At 42.2% G+C, this 27,708-nt stretch overlaps 1 protein-coding gene across 1 annotated transcript in view; it reads right to left on the bottom strand.

The window, feature by feature from the left end:
- agbl4 (AGBL carboxypeptidase 4) overlaps window positions 1–27,708 on the bottom strand; it is a 256,733-nt gene that overhangs the window by 155,244 nt on the left and 73,781 nt on the right. The gene's annotated exons all lie outside the window — the stretch shown is intronic.

Below are 27,708 nucleotides of genomic sequence, written 5' to 3'. Positions count from 1 at the left end.
CTGCAAGACAAACATTAAAATCTTTAAGTCTTCAAGCTCAGTGGAAATCCACGAGTGGGGCTCCAGTTTTGTCACGCAAAAGACGGCATTCAAATTGCCGCAAACAGTATTGATGAAATTTGCAATTGTTGAGTGCAAAGAAACGTTAAGGTAGCAACCAAGATCAGAATAAGGTGTTTGGCAAAGCTAGCAAACATGAATGTAAACAATGTGAGGCTTAAATATTCTCAAAATAGTTTATTTGAGTATATTTGTCAGGCCCTGAGGACAGAATGCATTTTGGCAACTTTGTTTACAATGAAAAGTCACAGGGGTTGCTTCGTAATTGCTCACATTTTCTAGATTTCGGCAAAATGTGCACTTCAGAAACAATCATTTGCGCCTTACATTACATGGAAGTGGCCGTAAACTCTAAACCTCAAGCTGTGAAAGACGCTTAAACGGGGGCTGTCACTACCGCCATGAATAACACAACACAGAAATGTGACACACTAACATTATAGACGGGAAATAAGGCTTTAATATCCCGCAGATGATCCCATGTTGTGGTAACAAAGTTCCCGATAAAAGGCAGCAGCTCCGAGGAGTGCCGGTCTCTAATCTGGGAGGACATTATAGTTCTCCCCGTAGGGATCCTGCCTGGCCTAAAACATTAAGCTTCGCCTGGAGCGCAGAGGACAGCCGCGATGACTGGCTTTCCACCTCCTCTGGTCTCAGGACTTTCTATAGCTAGAATATTGTGGAACGGCGCGTCCTCCCCCTCCTCCCACTTCCAGTGTGATTAGGATCAGGATGAGTGGGAAAATGTGGAGAGTGAAATGAATCAATATATTTTTTTAAAAAGTCAAATGAATGGCAATGGTAATACTGCGGTGAGGTAAATGAATCCTATTGATGGGGCATATCAAATTACCAACTAAGTCCAGGTGGTGGAAGTTAACTGGGTGCTACTGAAATCCTATTACAGACTCCCCACCCTCCTCTCCCTCCTTTTCTTTCTCCTCTCCCTCCCCCTCATCCATTTCTCCCTTTTCTCCTGCCTAGCATCAGAGGAATGGGGATTGCGGATTGTGGCAGGCTGATTCAGACTTAGGTAAAATGACATCTAACTGATGTTGAGACTGGCAGCAGGCTCCTGTAGCAGGGAGATAAGACCATTGCTGCTGGCATTTCAATTACACTTTACTGCCCCGCACATCTGTTGCAAGAGCTACTTTTCAGCCTTTTCCCCTCAGGCAAATACAGCCTTACTCTGACTCCACTGGCTTTCTTTGACTGCGCAGCCTCCTCCCTCATTCTTTATCCACAACAAATTCAGATTGTCTTCCTCCTTAGATTCACTCTACCCACTGTTTGTAATCTATTTGTTCGGCCTGTTTAACTCAGAGGGAGCAAAGACTGGACAGATGACAGAGACACGGGCACAAGGAAGAAATAGAAAACTGAATCACAGGCACGGAGATACACAAAATAAGGCTGAGAGACAGTCAAGCAGAGAAAAAAAGGTGGTGCAGCGAGGTAGAGACACAGGAACACACAGGGAGACAATGAGACAGGAAGATAATTCCACAGTGGAGATAAATAAGGGTGGGAGAAACTAGCTGCATGGACAGATGTAAAGGGCACAAACAGGTGGACTGGTAGGAAGATGGGGAAGGATTAAAAATCAGAAACTCAGTCTTTAATCTACAAGAAGAACTATGAGGCTGTGAGGCTTATAAACAACCAAGAGAAGACCTGGACCATTTAGTAAGAAGTGTAATTCTAAAAACTTGAAGTACAGCCACCATTACTTTCAAGATGCAAGACTCTTGTAATATTCCACTGAAACTGCATCCGCAATAAAATCTAGTGCAGAAGCTGCTAATCCCTTTCTGTTGGTATAATGTTAAAATTGGTATATAATACTGTATATGCCATCTCATTCACCTGGATCTAGAATCCATTCTATCATTTACAGAAGCATTTAGACGGTAATGTAGTGGTGGAAAATGAGACAAAAACAGCAGTTACGTATTTAGGCTTCTCTAGCTAGAAGGGTTTCTCTCCCTTCAGGGCTCTAAACATTACCTGACTTTACTGTGGCGTTATGAAGTCAAGTTTAAGCAGAGTGAATTGGCCCATGCTATTTTGGTATTCGTCTCTGCATGAAATTGCGTTTGCATTTCCATCTTCTTATCGCACATGCGGCACAAAGATAATTTTTTTTGTGGTTTCGGTTGAGAGAACCTGCTCCAAAATCAACAAAAACTCTTTCATATATGTCGACGTTTTCCTCTTTCACCTTGGTTTACAATTTTTCAGATTAAATAAACACCAAAATGGAACTTTCATTGTGATTTCGGTGCCTGTTCTAGGCAAGAAGCAAGCGGTTACGCCTTTGGGGCCGAAAAAGTAAGACACCTGAGACCCCCAGAGCAAGCACTAAAGCAATGGTGGCAAGAAAAAATCTTTGAGCAGAACCTAGCTCATATGAAGGAACTCATCTGCTTGAGGGCAGCCAGTCCCAGGTTCCTCTAGTAGTGGGCTGTTAGGGCCTTCTCTGTTGGCCTAAACATAATCAGAATCACAGTTTCAATATTTTTTTCCCATTAATGTGTTTTTAATTATTCCCAATAGTCTATCCTCTTCATTTCATAGCTTTTCTCTTGGCTGCACTGCTTCCAGCAGAAAAAAAAAGAAAAGAAAAATAAATCTGTCTTGAGACCTTCAAAATTAACAGAGCAGGCACCTGTAGCTTAAAAAATAAGAATAAGAATAAAAAAAAACTTTATTCGTCCCGCAATGGGGAAATTGCAGAAAAATAAATAAATAACCTTCTAGCAGGTGTACATTTTCATGTGTTTTGATTGGATGGTCAGAGAACGCACTAGTCAGAGCTAGCAAACCGCACTTGTAGTGACCTACACAAGTTAAAATATTCTTGCAGAAATAACAGAAGGCACTGACGTGGCCGCAGATATACACTGAAAAAAACATTTTCAAGACAGACATTTCAAGAAAAGCTGAACATCGTAAGGAAAGGCAGTCCAACTCCGAAGCTAGCCAGCCTATCCGAGCCACAGTGGGTTTTGTCCACCATTTTCACTTCAGTAACTACAAGTGGTATCCTTGGCTCACAGCCACCGAGGAGCACTGAAAACCGAACTGCTGCAAATGCCTGTTACCTGCCACTGATTGACTTGGTCTTTGGAGCCACACTAGGTTTGCAACTTAAATTGTCAATCCGAGGTAGCAGGGAGACACCAAAGCACGGCCAGACACTTACATGCAGCGGTGCTGTTGAAAACTGTCGGAGAAAAACTGGGAAATATTGAAAAGACTGAGTCTGTACAACAGACAATTTGAACTCATGTTGAGTAAAGAAAGGGGGATGGATGTTGTGCTCAAATAGTGAACAGTGAGTATAATGAATTTTAATATTGATGCTCCTGCTAGATATGATGTACGAGGCGCTGCATTGAAAGAAGACTCGTTGAATGGTGTTAATTGGGTTTCTTGCTTAATGCCATTTATTCTTTCTACATGAAAAACCTGTGGTTGTATTCAGATTGGACACCACTGAAGGCAGACGTGTAAAAACACAGAGTTCCTTGAATGGCCACTTGGAGGCTGGCTCCAAAGGTGAGTCAATCCTTACAGACCTCCATGTTAACATACCCAAATACAGCACAACAAAAATAACCATGTTGACAACCTGGTACAAAAATCAGTTTTGTTTGAGTTATTTTAACTTAATTATGATACCTATACAGGAGGAGATTTCTTTATATCAAGGCTTAAAGCTACACATGACTGAGTGGCCACTTTAAGTGAGAGGTGGGTGTCCTCCCACCTCGGCTCCACTCACGCTCCACCTCTTTGCCCATTTTTGAATTAGCCAAGAGTCAGGCAATGGCAAGATTAGGATGGCGGAGCCCCTCTCATTGACCTCACGGAGGGTTCATCCATCATTAAACAGTATATAGTCAATCAGATGGACATCTACAATAAATCCACCCACGGCTGTTTGGACAGTATAATATAAGATAGCAGCTGAACAGAAACATGAAACGACCTACTGAGTATGTGGAGACCTCCAGAACAATATACAAGTTTTGCATGAATAAAAATCAAATAAAACGATTAAATGTTTGCTCAATGATTGCTGCATATACACACATTAGGAATTACTGACAAAAGGAGCCAAATTCTTGGTGACTTACTTGACCAATCAAATTCTCTCTCTCTTTTTGTCACACACACACACATATATACAGACACGCACACCAAACATGGAATCGCATTCCCTTAGAATCAAACAAACTGCTGCAGGGCCAATTCTCCAGATCGTTAAAACTTACGCACAACGAGGACCAATTTAGAAGCCACCAAGTGTGTACGCGTGTATGTTTGTGCGTTGCGCGCGTGTGTGTGTGTGTGTGTGTGCCCGCACACGTGTGCTACCCTGGAAGATTTAATTAGGCTGGGAGCAGTTAGAAGAGATTAACATCCATGCTGTCTGAGCTGTCATGTCGACGGAGCGTGTCAAAACCCTGCACCATCCCCATCACTGATGAATGGCACACTGGAACAGGTGTCTCTGTGGTGTCTCTCTCTCTCTCTCTCTCTTTCTCACACACGCACGTGCGCGCACACACACTACACAGATACACACACATCCTTAAGCAATCGATGTAAGAATAAAACAAACATTTCTGAAAATGCCAAATCTAAATGAGATGTTGTTATGAGCAGAAATATTTACAAGCCTGGCATGAAGGCAGTTTGTCTGTATTACACCACTTGAACCTCCTTTGGCTAAGAGAATCCTACAACGTGCAGAACTAAAATGAACCTTAATGGTGCAATAAGTAAGATTTTCACCCTCTCTCAGCAGCAAATAACTATAATATATCTGCAGGGATTTAATGAGGTAGTTGATCAAAACCAATGACTCAAGAAATACTTCCTCGCAGAGAGCCAAAAAGAAAAAAAACGTAGCTTAAATGTAGCTGTTTTTCTTTTGAAACATAATTTACTCATCTCAGGGTCACGGGGACGTCCGCTGTGAGCACGGGATGTACATCAGTGTCAAAGGAGGACCGGACGTCTCATTTAAAATGTTTTAAGTGACAGTCCAAACCACTAATTCCCATCCCATTGTCTTTGTTAACCTTTAAACAGAGTTGCCGCCCAGCCAGCCAGCCAGCCAGTCACAGGGCTTGGCACTAAAATAGCCTTGCTGGAGTCGCCCCAGGGTAGGATTGTATTCAGGACCAAAACGCTGTCTTTTGATCGCCATCGATCCCGTTTGGGGCCAGATAGCGTTGCTTCCGGGATGAAGTCTGGATAAATTATTAAAGATGCCATTCTAAATGTGTAGGCCGAGACCTCTACGCAGAGAATGAGTACTTTGTCCTTTTTGGGGTGTTGATGGTTGGGGAGAAAAATATTAATGTCCAGAATGTCCAGATGTTATTAAAGTGATTAATTGCTCCATCCGCTCCAAATATACACTTGTAGGTTTATTTTTAAATAAAAATTGCAGAACTGAAGATTATTTCACATTTTAAATAAAGATTTTTGTACTTCCACAATAAAGAAGGCATCCTTTCTGTAGTTTATTTGCATACCTTTAATATAACAAGTTCTGCTAAAATGCTGTCAGCTGGTAAAAGAGTCTGCATGTGGTTAATCTTACAGTTTAAAGAAGATTGTCCTCTTCATTCATTGTGCCGATGCTTTGTGAACAGAAACAGAAACTGCTGCAACGCCGCATGTGAAATGCTGCCCACTGGTCTAAATAAACCCATAACAATCTATTTAGGACAAGATTAGGTATCAGGCATGGTTACCTGTAGTCATCACCGAACAGTGGTTCACTGAATCACCCTGGCTACACCCCGACTTCATCACAGCATAACACAGCCAAGCGCATCTTTGAGCCCTGTCCATAGCCATCACAGATAGTCAGGCTGATAGCTCATGGCAGCTCTGCCTGTTCCCCTCTTGTTGTCTTTGATCAGTCTGATCACTGACGCACAGCATGCCAGCTACCCACAGCACTCGGGACTACCTGACACCGCCAAGATCACAACACACACACACACACACACACGCAGACAAGTCCAAACCAAAGATATTTGTACAGAAAAACACAATAACTCTATAGTGCACATTATAGAGAGTAAATGAATGGTTAAACAAAGCCGATTACACAGTTTTAGGAATAACTGCTGCACTTCATATTAATGGTAATAATCAAAAGCTACTGTCAAAGAAGTGACGATACATTGCCAATATAGTTTGCAATGTGAATGTCCTCATGTATGTATTATAACTTAAACTGTGAGAGAAAAGACTGGTAATTTGCTGCTCATACCTTAGATGAGCTTCACCTAGGCAACACTGGTGTTGGCAAACACATGTTGAACCGGTGTACAGCAGAGCAGAGATATGCAGTGTATGTCTAATAACAACCATCAGTAAGTAGCTGATAACTCACAATTAACTGAGCAACTGGATGAATTAAAGTGTTTCTCAATGAGTGAGGGTGAACCATAACAGAAGATGTAAGAGGGCACATATCGTGAATGTGGTTTAAGTCCTCTCAAGCCAGCCCGATTATACCTGCCCTAAATCTTTGCGACAGAAATGTGGTCTCTGTTATTATGCTCTGGTAAAGATGTGCCGTACCAATGAAAACAAGTGTGGGAGGGTTTTATATTGTGAAAGACGAGGTCCTACACTTCATCTGCGCACGACTGAGTGTTTTTGTTTATATCAAAATGTCTTTGATTCGTTGTAGCACAATATAATTGCGTTTTTTTTTAGATGCTTATCTCTGTATCAGTTGAAACATGCTCCATAATCAAATCCCAACTACGTGGTAGCCAGACTCATATTCTGAAGCTAACCAGGCTTGTTATGATCGTGCAACCTAATGAAATGTAGTCACTAAAATCCTTTAAAGGATAGGTCCAACAGAGAAACATACACATGATCATGCTAGCAGACAGTTTGTAAACTAATTAACGTCATCAAGAAGAGTTTAAAGATTACAGACAGGCTTTGTGATTTAACTTTGACTGGTGCACATAGCTGTCTAATTCAAAGCAATATTTATTTATTTAACTGATCAATTCTGGTTTAACTGCAACTAAACAAGTGTAGATAATGCAGTAATAGGGTCATCCTGAAGAACTGTCTGTCTGTCCATGTTTGTTGGGCCCAATTGCACATACTTTGATGACAGATGGAGGTTAGTGCTCCCTCTGTTGTCACCTAAAGGCCACTTCTCTGAAGTTTAGTCCGGCCACAGCAAGCTTGAGAAATGGCTGCAGCAGCGAAGACGATCGAGTAATACGAAATAAAGATAGTAACACAGCTTCGGTGTTGAAACGGTTCTGTTTGCACGGTTGGTTGGAAACAGACCGTCAGACTGCTGTTTATTTTTCGACTTAAAGCGATGCTATTCTTATGCTGTTATTCTTCTTCTGAGCTGCGTCACTTTATTAAATGTGAAAAATGTTCACTTAAAGCGGCGCACTGCAATAATCTCACACTGTGGTGAAAGAGAGCAAACAGTAAACCATTTAAAGAATGAAAATTTGAAATTCAACCTGTTGTTCCTCCACTCAAAGAGTCAAACCTAGGAGTGACTCTTTATTTAATTACATTTTTTATCAATAAATCCCATTGACATGCCCAAGGGCTGCCTATGTATCACAATAAAGTAGATTTGTTTTTTTTGGTTATGTATTGCCCGGCCCTATCCCAATGCTGGAATAAGGTGTCATTTTCTCTTACAGGCTAGCATGATAACAGAGGTGAGGTTTCAGCTAAACTCATGTAATACACGTTCATTTTATCACAAAGTTTTCGCTGGGATTTGGGTGAGTCCCCCGGGGTGGCACTACGGCGAAGGCCTGCTGAAGCAGGGCGGCACGGCTGTGGTTTAGCGTCGCGAAAGCCTGGTGATAAGTGAGGAAGGTTACCAGGCCGCTATAGGTGGGGATAACAGTGTGACAGGGGAACACCGAGGGAAAGGATGGAGGTCACCGTCTCGCACATGCACGGTGGGACAAACACAAAATGTGTGCGTGGGAGTTGCATGTCAGGGAGAAGGGGGACAGGCACGACTCCTTCGGGAACACGCGCGTGACCTTGAGCAAGTCTTCTATACATAACTTGACAGAGTGTTCACAAAGTCACATGCTGACAATGTCACCCTGCACAACTAAATGTCAGTAATGTCACCTACACAAGTACCCTCACAGACACGCACACACCTTACTATCTCTGCTCTCTTTTACCTTCTAGTTTTTCCTTCATTGTGATGTTGTTGCTGACAGTTCACATCCCCAGTGACCAATGTCAGCTCAAGGTGCTGACACGAGTAAGAGGAGGATGGAACCCTTTAAACACATTACAGGTACACAAACACTAGACGATACCCTGCCCCTGTCTGCTGCTCAGCCTACTCCTTCACACACAAACAAAGAGACATGCCAGCAAAACAGCACAGTAATATTCTTAAAGTAGTTACGGTTTGTTTGTACTTAGTCTGAGATGCCCCGTGGAAAAGTGAGCTAATATGTGTGTGCGTGGTGGGGGGGGATACCTAGCTATTGATCCTGGGGGCCACGAGTCCCAGCAGCAGGCTTTTAAATGTCAGCTTTTAATTTCCTTCTCCCTCCTTCACTGAGAAAGATTTATTCAAAGCAATGCAGTTCCAGGAGATATCAGATAGCATGGTGACAGTCTTTTAAAGAGCTTTTGTTTGGTTTAGGCATTCACGGCTTTTTGTATCAGGCTCCTTTATTCAACCAGAGGAGGAGGAAGTTTCTGCATTGAGCGCAGAGTTGAAAGGCAATCTCTTCCTTCCATTGTGAGGCGATGTACAACTGGAACTTCTTTAATTAGGGCTTCTCTCGCACTGACTGACAGCAACGGCCAATACCCTCCAGACACTGATGGAGGTCACACACACAACCGCCACATAGCATGCACAGACGCGTACACACACATAAACAAACGCCAGGATTGGAAAACATTAACCTTTTTTGTATTTTAAATGGATATTTTACAGCCCACGCGACGGAACAACCGTGAAAGCCCAAAGATAAACATTAGTTCACGTCTAAAGGAGTAATTTATTGCTCTCATTTAATTACCAAGCCACATACTGCACATGCCTATAGAAAGACCGTGGCACTGTAATGGGATCACATAACCACGTTGTGATTTTATAATGAGCGTCTCAGTCCGTGTGTTGGCTTCAGAGTCGTGTCGAGTATATATAGAGAGCGCACCATGATCACCAAGCCACAGATTGTCATTTTTGCGGCGCCTTTAAGTCCGTTTAATTGACAGGCTGTTTGGTCAGCTCCCTCATAATCAGGCTCTGTGTTCTCTGAACATGCAGTTCCCCTATTATCACCCCTCTGCCAGCCGTAAATATGAACTATGACACTTGTTCTATATGTCCGTTCGGTGCAGCGCTTCTAGTTCAGTTTACTCCCTTGTTCTCTCTCTTATCATGTGACCCAGACAGCGCAGGACTGGAGTGTGTTTTCAGCTGTGATGGATTGAGTTGAATGAATCCTGGTTCGTGAGTTATGCAGGAACTTTGTTAACTTTTTCAAATGTTGAAGAAATATATGTGACTAAACACAACCATGAAAACATTTGATCGATTTTAAGTCTAACAAAAGGATAATGGTGCAATGTAATTAAATGGACTACTACTTCAAAAGCTATATACTGTACTCTTTTCTATTATGTTTAGATGCTGCATGTACGCTTTAATCTGATGTACGTATCATCTCATTCCTCCTTCTGCTCGCCTCTCTTCCTCTTCTCTCTTTTTTTCTGTCTCTACTTGGCAGCCCTCAAGCAGATGGGTCCCCCCTCCCACGTGAGCTGGGTTCTGCTCGAGGTTTCTTCCAGTTAAAAGGGAGTTTTTCCTTGTCGCCCTAGAGTTTGCTCTGGGATTTCAGATTCTGTAGAGTTCTGTAAAGCATCTTTTTTATTCCACTGGTAAGGGCTTAAATGAACAAACCCTCATTTATACGAAGAACCACATGAAAGCTTTAATATTCACATGACGCAGACCCAGATTAACTTGCAACAGGTAAATAAAGGTTCAAACCTTTCTCTCAGGAATTCACCCGTGTGAATAGGTGTGTACACCTAAGAAGCACCAAAAGGCAATAAAAGGTAGACATGATGGAAGAAAGAGGAACTAAAGCAAAGAAGTTTCCACTTTTTTTTTTTTTTTTTTAGATATGAGCCACGTGTTCTACCACCCCAACGAGGACAGCTAGTCCCAGCCTGTCCACCTCCACTCCCTCAGCAGCATCACCGCCGCTGCCACAGGCACTCAGTGAGGGATGAACAGAGTGCCTGTAAAAGCCAACTGCTGTACTTCTCCTCTTCCCTCCTTCCCATGCGTCCGCGCATTTATCTTCTCACCTTCTTTTTTTTTTGCCCCCCTTCGCCTTCTGCTTTAAACATGGAAGAGTTAATTTGCTCATTCTGCAGGCAGCATCTCATTCTATTTATCTTGCTGCTTGTGTTTTTTTCTCCCCCCGCTCTCGCTCCCCCTCTCTCAGGCAGGGCTGTGCTGTCAGGCCCTTCCAGAGCAGTGGGGTTGTCAGGAGTGATGGATGACTATCAACCTTCTGCTGTCTTCCACTACGCTCCTGGGAGATTTACAGGCTCGCTGACTACCAGGCATGAAAACCAATCTCTCTTTCTCATTCTTCCCTCCCTTCCTCCGTCCATGCCTGCCTCGCTCCTTCCATCTCGCTCCCTCTATTTCAACATCTCCTCCGTTACCAAAAAAATCTTTCATAATGGAGAGATGTGTGCAAAACAACATTGAAATTGTGTGCGGACGGAGGGAAGCGATTGCTCCTCTCGAGGGTTATTGTGGATGTGTCAGGGGGGAATAGCGTGTTTAGGGTGATACGCCTGGTCTTTGACAGCCTATCTCGCCCATCTTCATCTTCATCTTCTCCTCTGCTTCCAGCTCCTTCACAGATTTGCAACGCATCCATCCATCCACATTTCTCTTGCTGTTAGTAATTATAGCATCGGAGAAAGGTGCCAGGCTAATTGCTGTCTGAAAATAGTAATTGCTTTATTATCGCGTCCATTTTTGGTAATGATCGTTCAAAGACATTATGTTAATGCAATTAAACGGTTTCATTATTTTTTCGAGCTCGCACTAATTGACAGTATTTTTCTGGGGCCCTAAATAAAGTTTCATAGAAAAACGCGGCAATGAGAAGGCAGGAAAAAATAAAAAGAATCAAATCAGAGACAAAGAAAGAGAGTATGTTAAACTGTTCTGTCAGTTGATTAGATGACGTGTTGCGTTAGGGAAATTATTTTGTCCCATAAGAAACAAAACCAACTTGCTGCAAACAATTTGTGGTGCAATCGCAATAAAATTAGAAATTTTCATCGATTGATCTGTATAATATCATGGCATGAGACGAAGCCAGGGTCTGAGAACAAAATGAATGTGCTTCAGTGATATTTCCTTGACCGAAGACTCAAATCAACTAAGACATCATTCCCACAAATTATCACTGTCTGCAAATTTCAAAACCATTTCCTATAACCACTACCTTTCAAAAGCTGTCTGGGGAGGAAACCTGCATTTGCATTCATTTGCAAACTCCGCAAAGGAACCATGCTGGCTAGTGGAATAAATATGCGCTTTAATATGCGCGCAGTGCTGACACCACTCTTCAAAAAAAGGTAATAAACGTAAATGACATGTAAATGTTATTTAGATTGCCGTCTAATAGCATGCAAAGCAGCACTGCGCCTCACCTTATCAAATATTTGAATTAGAAGATGTGGCCCCACCTCGATCTCGGGCTGCATGGAGTAATGATACCTGTGAGCATGTGCGTGTGTGTTTCTGTGTGTTTGCATGCCTGTGAGTGTACATGCATCTATGTATGTGATCTCTACTCCATGAAGGACCCCAGTCCAATCTGTCAACGCACTACATAGCTAGATAGTGTAAAAAGCAAACGTACATGCAACGCTTTCATTGACATTCGGAAGGCTCATTAAAAAAGGCTCAAGAGGACAGGCTGAGGTGGGTTCATCTTTCTTCGGCTTTGACAACATACATCCTTAGCTTTTGCTTATATCTGCCCTTTTCTTTTTTACTGTAGCACCTTTACAGTATTTACTCATGCTGAATGATGCAGAGTACGTAGCTGCAGGTCTGTACACTGGCGTATTTGGTCGTTAACTTCGTAAGTAAAAAATTTGACAGAACTTGAAAAACACCACACACAAACAGACGTTAATCTACATTAGAAGTCTGCGAGGATAGCTCCGCTGACCTGTTTCCTGAAAACAAGCAACAGTCGTGAGTGTGCCAGGTTACCGTAGGTCAAAAGCTGGATTTTGCCACCAGCGCTGTTTCACGCCTGCACTCCTGTAATATCAGACATCAGAGTAAATGTTATTTTTGTTTTCTTGCACAATCTGCATTAATTAGAAAAAGTAGCCCCCCTCCCTCCCCTTGGTCATGCGCCACACTACTGCCAGGAGCCATGGGGCGAAAAATGAGTCATTTTGAAATGAATAATGGATTTGTGTCTGCAGGGAGAGCAGCGGATTCACAGAAGTGAATTGTGAGTGTGTGACAGCATGTGTGTGTCAACTATTGTGAGCGTGCGAACCCCACACTGAGTCTATAAATACATCCTTGCTGGTCATTTCACTCGGCCACTCCTGCCACATACTCCACCACATGCCCCCTCTCTCCTTTTGCAACCAGCCGTGAATATGCAGATGTGAGAACAGGATAGTGCAGAAGGAGGAGTGGAGCAATAAAATCATAAATAAACAGGAGCTTTGGGGGGTTTCCTGCCACGGTAACTGCTGCCATTTGACCTCAGGCGGTCTGTGGAGGGCAGGGATGATAGATCTGCCCTTCTCCGTCCTACAGCTGTTCACACATCAACAGCAGAAGTTCCAATTAAAACACTGAAGTGGCGGCATCTTTATCGCTACTGACACTCCAGAGGCCCATGTGTCACTTCAGGCCTGAATGAGCTGATGAAGAAGGCTTGGAGAAGAGAGAGGAGGTAGGGAGGTTAATGAGAGTCCAGCACCACTGGCAGCCCAAATTCTCAGTCTTTTCTCTCCGCTCTGCTGCCACGGGCCTTCACTTTGACACTCTCTGATATAACACATTCAGACTAATTTGAAGGCTTGCTGAAAACAGAGAACAGAGCAGAGGTCAAAGGCTGTGTATGTGTGTGTTTGTGTCTGTTTTCACAGCAGCTACATGACTCGGAGGGGATGGAGGTTGAAGGACGCAGAGGCTCATCTCTGACAGCCGTGCTGTATCAGCAGGAAGTGATGTCACGGGTCAGTGTTGAGAATATGGAGGTGGGTCTGCGAGGGCACTAACCTTACAGCCTTGCTGGATAAGCACAGAGTGCTTAAAGTCAGTATAAACGTGAATAGCACATGCCCGAGTAGAATATAAACCTCTTTCTGCACAACCATGAGGACAATGCACACATGTTACATCCAGTCAGTCTAAGACGTGATGCACCTAATGGAAGTAGACAATTCACTCTTAAACAAGCACATTCTTGTTGAGCCGGCTACACAAAGGAGAATCAGTCATAGTAAGGCTGGCAGAATGGCACTGCATTATTTTATCATCTTCAGAAAAAGACAGTTTTGACACTAACACTACCAGGTGGTTTTGTTAAGTTGTTCAATAGAAGTCTCATTGTCCGAGGCTGTTATTTCAGGTTGAATGTAAACCTTTCTGCTTTTTTTTTTTTCTTTTCTCTCTTGGCGTTTGTTGGCTTGTTTTTTGTCTTGTTTAATCTATTTCCCCTCCCTTGTATTATTTTTCTTTTGATGTTGTACACTCGTAGTAAAGCAGCATGTCCACTCCACAATTCTGTATCGCCGCTCTTCACACGACCGACAATAAAAAATACTTAGAAGACAGCGAAAAGCTTCAAGAGGACATGCCTTTCTTAATCTGAGTCGGTCAGAGGGCAGACAAGACCCCGGGGGAAAAGAGGAAAGTGAAGCTATGGATGCTTGACAGTGGCATGCTGCAGAAAACCAACATTTTTTGAGTCTGTGATTGACAATAGACAGAACAGTAGTGAAAAATATCTGTAACTCTCGTCCAGAATGGGTGGCAACAACAATAAGGACCTATCTGCAGATTTAAGGTGAAGATACTGTGACTTTTGTAGCCTAATGGTCAGTGGTTAGACTGAACAGACTGAACAACTGGATTATACTTGTAGCTTCAGACCTTGTGTCACTGTTACTTTAAGTATTATGAGATTTTTTTAGCCACTCCCTGCATGGGAGTCTCAGTGACTGTAAGTCTAGAAATGGTCTACAATGTTTTTCCGTGCGTCCTTTTGAGTTGACATAATCTTCTCTACCTCAAGATCATCAGCATGTTCAGATTTACATACATAAACAACACGCCTGTCTCCAAGAAAGGCTGTTAAAACGTGACCTGGCATTTTATTTTAGCAGCTGCCGTGCTTTCATTCCGTCTGTAAACAGCTCCTGCTTCTTTGTCTGCAAATGATGAAAAGGCATCAAAAGGGACAACAGTGCTGCATTTGCTGCTTCGCTACACCGAAGAAGAGCACAAAGAAAAGATAAGAAAAGGAGAAGTAAGGGGATGATGGCACAGAGTCAGAGGATGAACAATGGCTTGAGCCTCCTAATGGTTCAAGGAACAGCGCTGTAGCTCCTTCTACCAGGAAATGCATCATCACTCCAGGCCATGGATACGGGGGGGGAGAAAGAGAAAGACAAAAAATGTGTCCAGTGTGTATTGAATGGATGATGGAATTAATGCTGGGAATAACTTTTGGAACATCACGCGTAACTAAAAGTGATAGTTTTCCTCCAGCTGACTGAATACCGTCTGATAAGGATGGAAACACCACACCCATCATCGATTGGCAGCAAAACAGATCAATAAAGCGCCAAAGCACACATGGTGGACTAACACAGATCAGAAATAATAAAGCACATCGTGTTCTTTCAAACTAACATACTAAAAAATAACATTCATTCATTCATTCATTCATTTTCTGTAACCGCTTGTTCTCTCGTCGTGGGGGGGGGGGCTGGAGCCATTGGGCAAGAGGCGGGGTACACCCTGGACAGGTCAACCATTGACAGTCAACCACTGACACACGCACACGGCCAACTTAGAATCACCAATTAACCTATCAAGCATGTCTTTGGACGGATTCAAACCCAGAACCTTCTTGCTGTGAGACATCAGTGCTAACCACCACACCACTGTGCCACCCATAAATAAATAAATAAAAAATGATTCGTAAAGGGCTATGCTGCTGACTATGCATCTACAGAGGGTTTTATTAGCATGTATAACAGATTATTAAAGGAATGTGAAGAATTTGCCTCCGTAAGTTTAAACATTTTTAAACATTTTCAAGCAAAAGCTGACCCAAATCAGTGGTTCAAATGAAGGCTTAAAGGATGAATAACCGTCTAACAATGTTTGATGGATCAAACTGGCCCTCTAAAAGAGTGCTGCTGCCGTGTCCAAGAAACTCAGCAGCAGTTAAGGTCAATGTACTTTACGTCAGTTCACTTCAGTTTAGTTTAGATGAATTCAGTTCACACCAGGTGACCGGAATTAAAGGAAGTAACAGGAAGTGACAAGTATGACAGCTGATCTGTCAAGGAACAAGAAACCAGAGGCTTGGGGCCCTGACAGGCCAAACCAACCTCAAAGACAAAGACTGACTGAGTGACTGACTGCTTCACATCTTCTGTTTAAGCTTTACTTAGAAAGTAGAGTTAAGACAACAGCCATTAACTAGCTAAAAACCATGACATGATCATTTTTGAATAGTCTGTAATGTAGAAACAAAAATCGTCACAGTGAACCTGATGCTATTCATACACATTGAAAATATGTTTAGATTTCCTGATCATACCTGTTTATGTGATTCACAACCCCCAAAGATAAATACTACAAATAAACACATACATTTTCAAGCATAAGTTTTCAATTACAAAAGACCCATCATTCAACCACAAGAAGGGTCGTGGGGGTAGCTGGAGCCTATCCCACCTGTCATCGGGCGAGAGGCGGGGTACACCCTGGACGGGTCGTCAGTCTATCGCAGGCCCAAAAGACCCACCACTTATAGTTAACCCTAACCTCCTAAAAAGAGAAAAATTTAATAATTTGTATGTCCTATGCCTGTGAAGAACCATGACACAGTGTTTCTCTGATATGAGGGAGTATCACTGTGGCAAAAGACTCAGAATTTACCTTTTGAAACAGCCAGTGAGTGTAGCACATAAATTTGTCTTGCAGGGGATTGTGAAACTAGGGAAGCAAACAAAGCTAATTCAATTAAGTGTACATTTATGCTTAATTCATTGCATAGTAAGAATACTATTAGCAAAAACATAACTTCACTCTGCTTTAGGCACACAGCTCAATAGTCTTGTGTCCATATTTGGAATCTGGATGAACAAATATTGAACTTCTGAATTCACAAATGTTCTACAGAGGAACGTGATTTTAATCTCTCTGATGTAGAGCCTGCTTATATTCTGCAGAAGCGATGCTTTAGAAATGTTTTAAATCGAAATAATATACACTCCCCTGACCAATGTAGCCCATTCTCATTTAAATTACACTTTTATTGACACCAGTGTTTTGCTTGCTTTGCTTTTATGTCAAAATGTCTACTGCTCGTTATATTAGAATAAACACAATTTCCATATTATTAAGGCAATAAAACACCGTAGACTTGGAGCTAAGATTAAAAATACATCTCAAACATATCACAACCAACACAGCTTTACAAAAAAAAAATGTGTGCTCAGTGAGCTGTCACTGGCTTTCTGATTTCTAATTTGAAAAAACATGTCAGTTGTTCTGGAAACGTCAGACTTCTTCTACATTATCCCTCACAGTTGGGTTCAGAACAATCCAGGACAAGAAATAGGCCATTCGGTTGGAAAACCAGGACTGTCAAGTCATCATCCAAATAGTCTGTTGGATCGTGCGACTTCCAGCAGCTCATCTGAGTCGCTTGTCTGGCTGCTGTTTCCCAAGATCTTGATGTGACAACTCGGCCCATGAGCTCAGTTTGCGGACCAAATAAATAATTTGGAACCGCAGAATAAAGCCACCATTCATTGCTGCCAATCTGAATACATTTCCAAATGACATATAAACTAAAAGTAAAACAAAACTGTACAACAACGGAGGACACTTCATATTTTTGGATATTTAAAGGCAGTGCTTCAACATGTGATTTCACTGATCACAGCTCATTAGACCTCTGCTCAGGTTGATTTGAACAGAGCTGCGCAGGGAATTACTGTGTGTAAGGTCAGTGAACTGTATAAACCAACAACAACAGACCTTTTTCACAGCAGGTGCTCTGTCTTGTCTGATCAGAGTAAGCACCGGTGAAACAAATTTTGTTGACAGTGCTCAGTTCCATGAGATGTCCTAAAAAGTCATGACAATGAATCAGACGGCACAAGACCACGATCCTTGAATTATATGAGTGAGTGTTTTTTATCAGTCAATTATACCTGTGCTGCTTTTCTTGCTATGCCATGCCAAAAAAAAAAGGGTTTTGATTGTGGAATAAGCTGCTAACAAGGGCCTCTTACTGTATGTATCTATGAAAACCTGTCAGCCAGGATTATTCTATTAAAAACTCTCTTGTGCAGAATGACTGTGGACGGACGAGGCCTTACCGATTCTCTTTAATGGTGCAATTGTGATTTCTACAAACTTCTGGTCTTTAACTTACATGAATCGTAACAAAACTAAATTCTGCTGGGTGAACTTAATAGCCGCCACACAGGTTTGAGAGGTCATCAGAGCTGAATACAGTGTCTGGGCAGCAGAATTTAGGACGGCTCTGCTGATTGCAGTATCAATACACAGTCTTAATGTATAGCATCAGTGACAAGGAGAACAACAAGTCTAGCTATGCCATTAGAAAGACTGTGTAATGCATGTACCTACACTGACTGATGCTGTTTGAAATGCAAACAGCAGTCGCAGCAGTGCTTTCTATGAATTTAAACAATAAATAAAAACTATTATCATGAAAACGTCCTCACTTCAAATTCAGTGCCTAAACCTTTTTACCTGCACTGTACAACATATACAGTACGGGTCATAGGACGGTGTCTGCCTGGGTCATAGACAAGCAGAAGTATTTCAGGTGGGTCTACGAGGCTATACGGGACAATCAGTCAAGCTCTAAATCCCTGGGAATTGGTGTAAGTCACCCAGTACCCTCCAAAGCATTGGCAGGAATGGGATTCAGAGGACCAAGGCCACCGACTTCACCCCTGAGCCCGAGGAAGAAAGGGTGGTCTGAAAAGAGCGTCTGCGAAATGGACCTCGGCTTGATTAAATGGTCACTGAGTCGGAAAGCAGCTCTGATGTGATCTGTGACCTCGTACTGCCCTAGAAAAAAATCTTTTTTTAAAGAAATGATTAAATGAAAGCACCTTTAAAAGGAGTCTGGAGGGGCCGCAGTGAAGCAGATGAACTGGTAGGAGGGTGCAAGGTCTCCACTTAGCACAAACACTGAAGGAGGGGGAAATGGGTTTGAGAGAAGAGTAGAAGTAGGCTCAGACCTAATAACCATCTGCTCTGAACTAAGGACAGAAGAGAAAGCGTTAAAAAGACGGACACACAACGAGTGGATGATCCAGTTCTAAGCGAGACAGTGAGGCTGTCCACTGGGTCTCTTAGCTGGCAGGCCAACGACGAACAGCAACAGCAGACATGAAAAGTGTGGTGGGCGGTCTCTAAGGCAACTTTCTTTCCTTACATCACTTTCTCTGCTCCCTTAAAATACATTGAGGGGAGGTTCAGAGGACTTCTCAGGGGAAGGAACAAATCGGAAATTGAATTAAAGAAAAGGGACCATTGAGAGCTACTGTGAAATCCTTAAAGAGAAATGAGGAGGAAGCAAACTCAAAGAGCTTTTGCTGTGCTAGATGGAGAGGCAGGAGCCAGTCAGCTTTTGACTGTAATGGCTACTTAAACTATAATACAGGCTAGTGAAATGATATGTAGGCTACAAGGAGGACTGAAGAACTACAAATGACTTGGCCTTTACAGAAGACTTTAGAGTCTTCTGGACTTGAAATTTCTACTTTTCCTCTAAATAACACAACATGCATCCAAACATTATAAACAGATACAACAAATCCATTAAATACTCAATTTTTGCAAACACTGAAGACATTTACATTAGTTCAAATAGTAATAAAACATTTGGGTACAGTTTGGCATGCTTAGTATGTCTTAAGACACTAGTACATCTTGCTTGTACTTCTTGACCTTTATGGCTCCGTTTATCCATAGTTTTTGAGTATTTTTGAACCAAATATAAGAAATTACAGTTATAGCTCATAGACTGTATAAATATGGACAAGACATCCCCACTTCCTTGAATTGGGCGAACTGACGATATTTTCCCGGGAATACGAGCGCCGTCATCTTGCAACTGAGGAGTGATACTGATGGCCTGCCCACACTTTGGCCAGACTCGCTTGTGTTTTCATTTAATTAACACTGCCCTCTCTACCTCCACCAGTTACAAAGAAATGTTGGATTATATTTATTTTTTTCCAACTCCCATGGTCCTATGGGGCCGCTTCATGGAGCTTCACGGCAACTTGTAGTGATCATGATGTCACATCCTGTTTCTATAGCATCAAACAACTAACTAAAACGAAACCTCTGAGAAAAATGGAGACTTGAATATGCATCAGTATTATATTAACTACCTTAAATGACTACAATCGTCCTTGATATTATTTGACGTAAACTTTCCGTTCCATCCACTAGACGGGGTGGAGCTTATGACCTATACTGCAGCCAGTCACCAGGAGGAGCTCTACTTGTGTTGGCTTCACTTTTGAGGAGCTGTTCCACCGTCCATCTTTACACAGTTTATGATATAGTTGCAGAACCAGATGGAATCCAAATTCTACATATTTTGTGATCATAAAGTTTTAAAACATTGCCTATGCCGTGGGTTTCTGACTTGTTTATGCCCCTTATGCACTTGTTTATATTCATTCTCAAACTAACATTCATTGGCAACATCTTGCACTTGTTTCACGATTAGTGTCTATATATGTATGCTTTGGTCAGTCGTATGTATATCTTGTTCTCTTTTGCTCTCTTTTCCTCCTTTCCTCTCTCCTCTTTATTTTTCTGTCGATACCCAGCTGGCCTCAAGCAGACGGGTCCCCCTTCGTGCTCGCTCTGGGTGTTTCAGGCAAGGTTTTATAGAGCGTCTCAAAACAAACTGTATTGTTTTTGACACTATATAGATTAAATTGAATTGATAAATCTATTATGCACAATGCTTCCATTATAGCCCACATTGTCCTGCTGACTACTAGAGTATTGTAAACCTTCTGAAAACTGCTGCATCTGTCTAACCCCGTTATTTGTTGTCCCTCAATCCTCCTTGTCCTTTCTTTTTATTTTGTGCTGAGCTATTGCCCGTCCAGGGACCTCTTTCTCCCCTGGCTGTCAGCGCCTCACTCCAGATTTCTTGGATCTGGATCTTCCCATTGCAGGAGACTGAGCCTCTCCTCTTGTCTCCTGCTTTCCCTTGTGTGCATGATGTCCTGTCTCTCTTTGTCAACGTTTGTTTTTCCTTTCACATACAAATGGTAAGCTAGTTTCTATCTAGTGTGTGTTTGTATGTGCCTTTGGTTATACTGCTTGTCCTAAAGCTTCTTGACATCCTCCGATATCTGTGTCTAAGTAAAGATGTGTGATTAACGTCGATTAAGGCAAATTTCTAATAAAAATTAATAACGCGGTGAATTAGGTTGTTGTAATCTTATTTTTATATTGATTTAAGATGAACATTTTGGTAGATGAAACATATCACCTTGATCTATTCAGAAACTGACAGCAGCTTGCTTACTATCAGCAAACATACCAAACAGTCTTAAAAAACAGCCACTGAGGGGAGAAGAAATCCCCCAATACAACTCAACTATGAAAACGGCCTACAAGTGAAGTTCATTCTTTTATAACGTAAACTTAAAGGATTTATCTAGAGATTTACGGCAGAGCTTTAAGTGTTTTAAACTGAAATTTTCATATGTCCTTAAAATAAGTTTATCCATAATTCATTTTCAACTTGTACTTTAAAATAAAGGATTCCTTTTCCTGGCAGGTTAGTAGATAGTAAATAGACATAGGAAGGGAATTCTCTGGAAAGGTCGAAAACCTCTATCTTCAAAAGCTTCTACCTCTTTGTACACGTGAGAAAAGAAGTTCACAAAACAGATATTCTTGTGCTGATACTCCCTGGTTCCTCTGTTTACCTTGGCAAAATATACTAAAGCTGTAATTCTGCATGCAATATGGACTGATCTCTACTGGCAGTTTAATGCAAGAAAATAACATAATTCACCGTTTGGACAAACTAATTCTGCAACAGTGGATAAAAATGTTTTTGTAATAATCTAATACTCAAGTTGTATTAGTTTTAATTCAGTGTAAAGCACGGAACTGCAACATGACTTCATTGTGTTTTGCTCACTCCCCTGTTCTCCGTCACATACACACAGTATTAACTTGATTGCCTGGTCGTGGAGTTTGTACAAGTAACTGGAATGGTCAGTGATAAGACTTGTTAAAAGCCAAGTAAATTGTGCGGCCGCATTGCTCTGCGAAGACACATTTACGGAGCTGCGGCATCCCAATCAGAGCTTCTGTAATCACACGGGCATTTTTATGGCAATCACACAGAGCAAAGGAGTGGGCTGGGACTTCAGACAGAGAGCAGAGAAACCGCTGCCTCTGAACCCAACAAACTCAAATAAAGCCTTGATTAACACAAATTTAGAAAGTCAAACAGCCGTGCTACAATAAACCATATAGCCCTCTGAGTGTCTTTAAAAAGGAAAAAGAAAAAAAAACAAGCTGAGATGACACAGTATTTTGTCTGTGAAGGATTATCCTGAGGAATTCTTGGCTCTCACGATAATCCATCCTTATCACTTGTCACGTTCAAAGAGGTAGAAATGGGAATGGACTCTCGGATAGAGTTGGGTAAATGGAGAGCTTTATGACCAAGGAGAGACGTGGATGAGACAAAGTGAAATAAAGTGAGCTTCAAGTGTCTCTCTCCCTGGCTGAGTGAGCTGTTCACAGAGCTTGTACCTCTGAGGGTATTTGTACTGCTTTGTTGCAAATTAGGCTTCCTCTTTTGAGCTTTTATTCACAGAAAAATATCAAAGTAATCACAAGAGCAATGCCGATTATTCCATTTTGAAAAATAAGGGACGAATAACAAGGTTTTGTTTGGAGTTTAGTGTATTCATCTATCTGAGGTCTGCGGTACACAGGAGGATGAAGCAGCTGTTTTGTCTGTGCCAGAGTTTTCATTATCACCACTTTAGCAAGATTATAAAAAATCCACATCGGCCCCTGTGCCAGGGATCGCGCCGACCCCATTTAATTACAGTGCAGAAATCCTGACCTCATCTCAGACTCCTCCATTATTGCCAAACATGTTTTTATGTTTTCCAATATTGTCATCAGACAGGTCAAATTAACGGGTACTGTAGGCTGTCTTCTGAGACAACCTCTTGTCCCTGTGTCAAGATCAGCGCTAGGACCAGAGGATGATTAGCAAAGCTTAGCACACAAACTGATAGTAAAAAGCACACCTGTCTTAGTGTAAAGTTCAAAATATGAACACAAAAACTACACAACGTAAATGTAAAACGTCTACTGGACTGTCTATATATGGGGAGTTCCAGACATTTTTTTCTATTTTGTTGTGAATGTCATGTACGTGTAATGGAGAAATTCTTGTATTTTAATCAACAGCATCTACCGAGGTTACGTTCACCACTTAGCCTGTGTACGCTATGGCTAATGCATCAATATGGATAAGCAGATACATAGCTTCACATGCAAAATCAGCTCAGCCTGAACCTAGAAAGTAGAGGAGCCAAGGTAAGAAGGAAAAGTGACATTCACGCAACAGCGTAGGGCTGACACAAGCAGTCCTAGGATTAGGAAGGCCACAGGAGGCTCATGCTAACAGCATCCATGTACAACTCCTTTAGCAGCACTTTCTGTTTGTCTTCCTGCACGTTGGTCTGTCTGGAGCCTGTTCTGGGCCAGCTAGCAGCCAGATATCATTATCTCCTCGACTCAGGGCAGAGTAATCTGCCTGCCTGCTCCTGCTTTATTGAGTTGGATAAATATAATATGTGACTCAGCCATTATCTACTACAGAACAGCCCTATTTATCCAGCAGGCAGAGGCCTTGGAGCATCTGAACTGCCCTTTCTCTCTCCGATGGAACCAAACCCAAGTGATGGAAGCCTTTGAACAACCATTCACGGGATTTGAACCAAAATTAGCCACGTGAATTAAGTGTTTCATCTAGACAAAAGGTAAAACAACAACAAAGAAAAAGTTGCTGTTTAACCCTCAATCGTAGATATTAAAACCTGGAAAATGACCAACAAACCACAAACAACCACCTTTCTGTGTGGAGTTTGCGTGTTCTCCCAGTGTCTGCGTGGTTTCTCTCCGGGTACTCCAAAGACATGCTCGTTAGGTTAATTGGTGATTCTAAATTGGCCTTAAGTGTGCATGGTTGTCTTTCTCTCTGTGTTAGCCCTGCGATAGACTGTTGTGCACAGTCCCTCCCTCAGATAACAGCAGTGTAGGGGTTACAACACATATGAGCAGTCCTAACAATAACATAGCCCCTGCAGGAAAATCTGTATCAAGGGTAAAATATCAGATATGTTTGATAATCTAGCTGTGATTTGAAGATAGATTCGAAGGATAGAAACAGACATACAGTTTGTTTGCGTTGTAGTGCCTGGGATCCCTGAGCAGATGATCCTTGTCTGCTCAGGGATCCTGGGTGGTAATCCAGCCTTAACTAGTCTTGAGAAACCATGATCTTTACAAATATCCATTTCACAACTGCGTTAAGACACTAGCCATGTTTCAGCGGCAAGAGTATTTGAAGTGAACTTGAAATGTATTGATTTAAAAAAAAAAAAAAAAAAAAGAAAAACTAAGAAAATGTGATTTGAAAGAGTTTTCATCAAGTGATTTGCAGCTAGGTTGAATTGTTTCTTCAGAACAAGGCAGCATTGGCTATGTTACACTTGGCTAATAAATACGGTAAAAGAAGTCATGGTCGGGAATAGAAAGCAAAAAACTTCAACCTGTCCAGAGACGAAGACAAAGAAATACAATGATTCTAAAGTACACAGCAACGACAAGGTGCCATGTCTGCAACATTCAAACCTATGCAAAAAAAAAAGTGGGTCTTTTTTGTGCCACTGAAGAAGTTCTTTTCAAATTCTCCCATTTCCATAAACATTTTCTAATGATATACTTTAAACGATGTCAACCAGCTGGCGGTCAGAACAAATAATGTTCGTCATTCTTGACAGCAGTTACAAATGACCCGCTGACACATTACAGCATGTTTACTAAAGTCATTGCATGCTATTTATCACATACTGTATATTACATCTGTCTTATCCAACAAAGCTGACGCACCCCCATGTCTCGCAGCATTTAAAGTTAGCTGGTTTTGCAGGCATATCTTTGCTAAAGACAGCAGTTTGCCTCCTGTCATAACATTCGCCACTGAAGAGCCTGCAGATGCCAGAAAGGAGCGAGGCAGAAAGAGATGGGGAGGGGGGGGGGGGGGGGCAGAGAGAGGGAGAGGTGAGGGAAAGGCTACTCTCTCTTGTCTCAGTCTCTCTGAGGGGTTGACAGGTAGAGAAATAGATCATTGGTCCATGACAGCTCAGTATGACCCCACGCTATCATGCAGTATGCTGTCTGTGGAATGAGCTCCCTGATGCAAGTCATAGCCAGTCCATTCACGGCGCAGCTACTTAACTGTAAATCCTCTGTTCTCTCTCCAGATAGATTCACATACGTTTTACCCCTGACGCCTGTGCACCGTCCTTGACTGCTGTTAATGTTAATGAGACCATATTACATGAAGACTTATTTCGGCAGCTTAATCACAGGACAAGAACAGTGTGCTGCAGAAGCTGTTTGTTGGCCATGTGAAGGACTGGTCTGCCTTCTGCTCAATTTATGTTGGGATAGGCTCCAGTTAGTCCAGTGTCCCTGAACTGGAATAAGCAGGTCAAGACAACCAATGAATGGAATGAATAATTGTTTTAGATGAAAACTGAGGGTAAGGGGAGGAGATTGGAGGCTTGGTCCTGGCAGTACGCTGGTCTCAGCTGCCATGTAACTGCCAGATCACTAAAACAGGGATTAACCACAGGCCACAAACTCTCTCTCCTCCCCTCTGTCTCCCTTCTCCTTTGTTCTCCTCTATTCTCATATATTTCTCCCACTTTATGTCCTTCTTTTCCCTCATTTCTCCTCTCGTGTCTCCTCTCATCTTTTCTCCACTTTATTGCTCGTCACTCTGTCCTCCATGACCCCCATCTCTTCTTATCCTTACCTCTCAAAGTGACCTACAGTAGACGCCGACTAGGACGAGCTATTATGTGTTGGGATAAAAAATGAAAAAAGTGTGATGTTCAGTAAATCTTACATTCTAATATGGATTCTACTTTTACACAATGTTGGTAGTCTCAGTATCAAAGGGTCTTTCGCCAAGAAAATAAAATCTCCATTAAGGCAAGAGCTTGTCGACGAGTAACATTCGCTAACCTGAATCTGCAATTCCTAAGTTTCACCTAGCTGCTGGAGGCAGAAGTCAAATGAAAGAGAGAAAGAGGAGGAGAAAAAGACAGTGTCTCTGTGTCTTTTTTAAGTGTCCCCGCTGTCAATGCAATGCATTACGGGATACAAAGCAAGCCATTACTGCTTAGCATTTGTTGAATCTTCGAGTGCCCAAATAGTGACAGGTCTATTTCTCTACCGTTAGTGAAAGAGGCAGGCAGAGCAGAGGACACCTAATTACCCAGTATTGTGAGGCATAATAAAAGTCTTGATAAGCCTGGCGACAGAACAAGCCTTGCGCGTTAGTGTGTGTGCGCGCACAGATTAACGTGCACTTGCATGTGTAGCCGTGCCTGCATGCTTTTGTGTGTGTGTGTGTGCGCGCGTGTGTGTGTATTTATATGGGCTCACGTGTGTTGTTTTGTTTGGACCGCGTCTGCTGCAGCATCACTGTTTCAGTCCAGCAACGGAGGGTCTCGTCTCTGTCTCAGAGTCTGTATCTAGGAAGCTGCAGCACCAAGAGACGGCGGCAAGAATCGACTTGATGACTAATGTGTTCACTGAAAAAAAATTAACGATTTATCTGGCCGGGGTTAATGAGTATGTTAACACACAGGAATGATTTGTTTAAGCGGAAATGACCGCAGTATGTATTTGATCTCTGTAGGACTGTCCCAGAATCCAATAGCAAATTAAAAGACACGCACAGATGCCCACGTGGCTCATCTTTACCTACTTCACTCACACACTGTGTTACTTCCTGTCCATGAAAGATGTGTCACAGAAAATGTTTGCAATTCATTGCCAAAAACTGTAATCATTTATGCATTTAATTTCACATAATTCATATACACTGCTTGGCCATAAAAAAAGTCGCCACCTGGATTTAACTAAGCAAATACGTACCAGCCTCCTATTGGATAATTACCGCATGGGCGATAATTTTTCAGCTGGCAACGAGTTATTTAACCCCAACTGATGCGATGAGTAGCTTCTCATGTCTTAAACAACCATGTCTAAAGACACATCCCGTGGTCGTGGAAAAGATGTTAGTCTGTTTGAGAAGGGTCAAATCATTGGCATGCATCATGCAGAGAAAACATCTAAGGAGATTGAAGAAACTACTAAAATTGGGTTAAGAACTGTCCAACGCATTATTAAAAACTGGAAGGATAGTGGGGAACCATCGTCTTCGAGGAAGAAACGTGGTCAGAAAAAAATCCTGATTGATCGTGAAGGGTGATCACGTAAACGTTTCGGTGAAATCAAATTGAAGAAAACAACAGTAGAACTCAGGGCTATGTTTAATAGTGAAAGTAAGAGCATTTCCACTCGTACAATGTGAAGGGAACTCAAGGGATTGGGACTGAACAGCTGTGTAGCCTTAAGAAAACCACTAATCAGTGAGGCTAACCGGAAAAAAGGTTTCACTTTGCTAGGGAGCATAAAGATTGGACTCTGGAGCAATGGAAGAAGGTCATGTGGTCTGATGAGTCCAGATTTACCCTGTTCCAGAGTGATGGGGGCATCGGGGTAAGAAGAGAGGAAGATGAAGTGATGCACCCATCATGCCTAGTGTCTACTGTACAAGCCTGTGGGGGCAGTGCTATGATCTGGGGTTGCTGCAGTTGCTCAGGTCTAGGTTCAGCAACATTATGTGCCCAAAGAATGAGGTCAGCTGACTACCTGAATATACTGAATGACCAGGTTATTCCATCAATGGTACAGGCATATTCCAAGATGACAATGCCAGGATTCATGGGGCTCAAATTGTGAAAGAGTGGTTCAGGGAGCATGAGACATCATTTTCACACATGGATTGGCCACCACAGAGTCCAGACCTTAACCCCATTGAGAATCTTTGGGATGTGCTGGAGAAGGCTTTGCTCAGTGGTCAGACTCTGTCATCATCAATACAAGAGCTA

Source organism: Chelon labrosus, assembly GCF_963514085.1.
Source record: "Chelon labrosus genome assembly, chromosome: 7".
Classification (NCBI taxonomy): Eukaryota; Metazoa; Chordata; class Actinopteri; order Mugiliformes; family Mugilidae; genus Chelon; species Chelon labrosus.
Note: the sequence above shows the minus strand (reverse complement) of the source record. Positions and strands in the feature narration are given on the sequence as shown.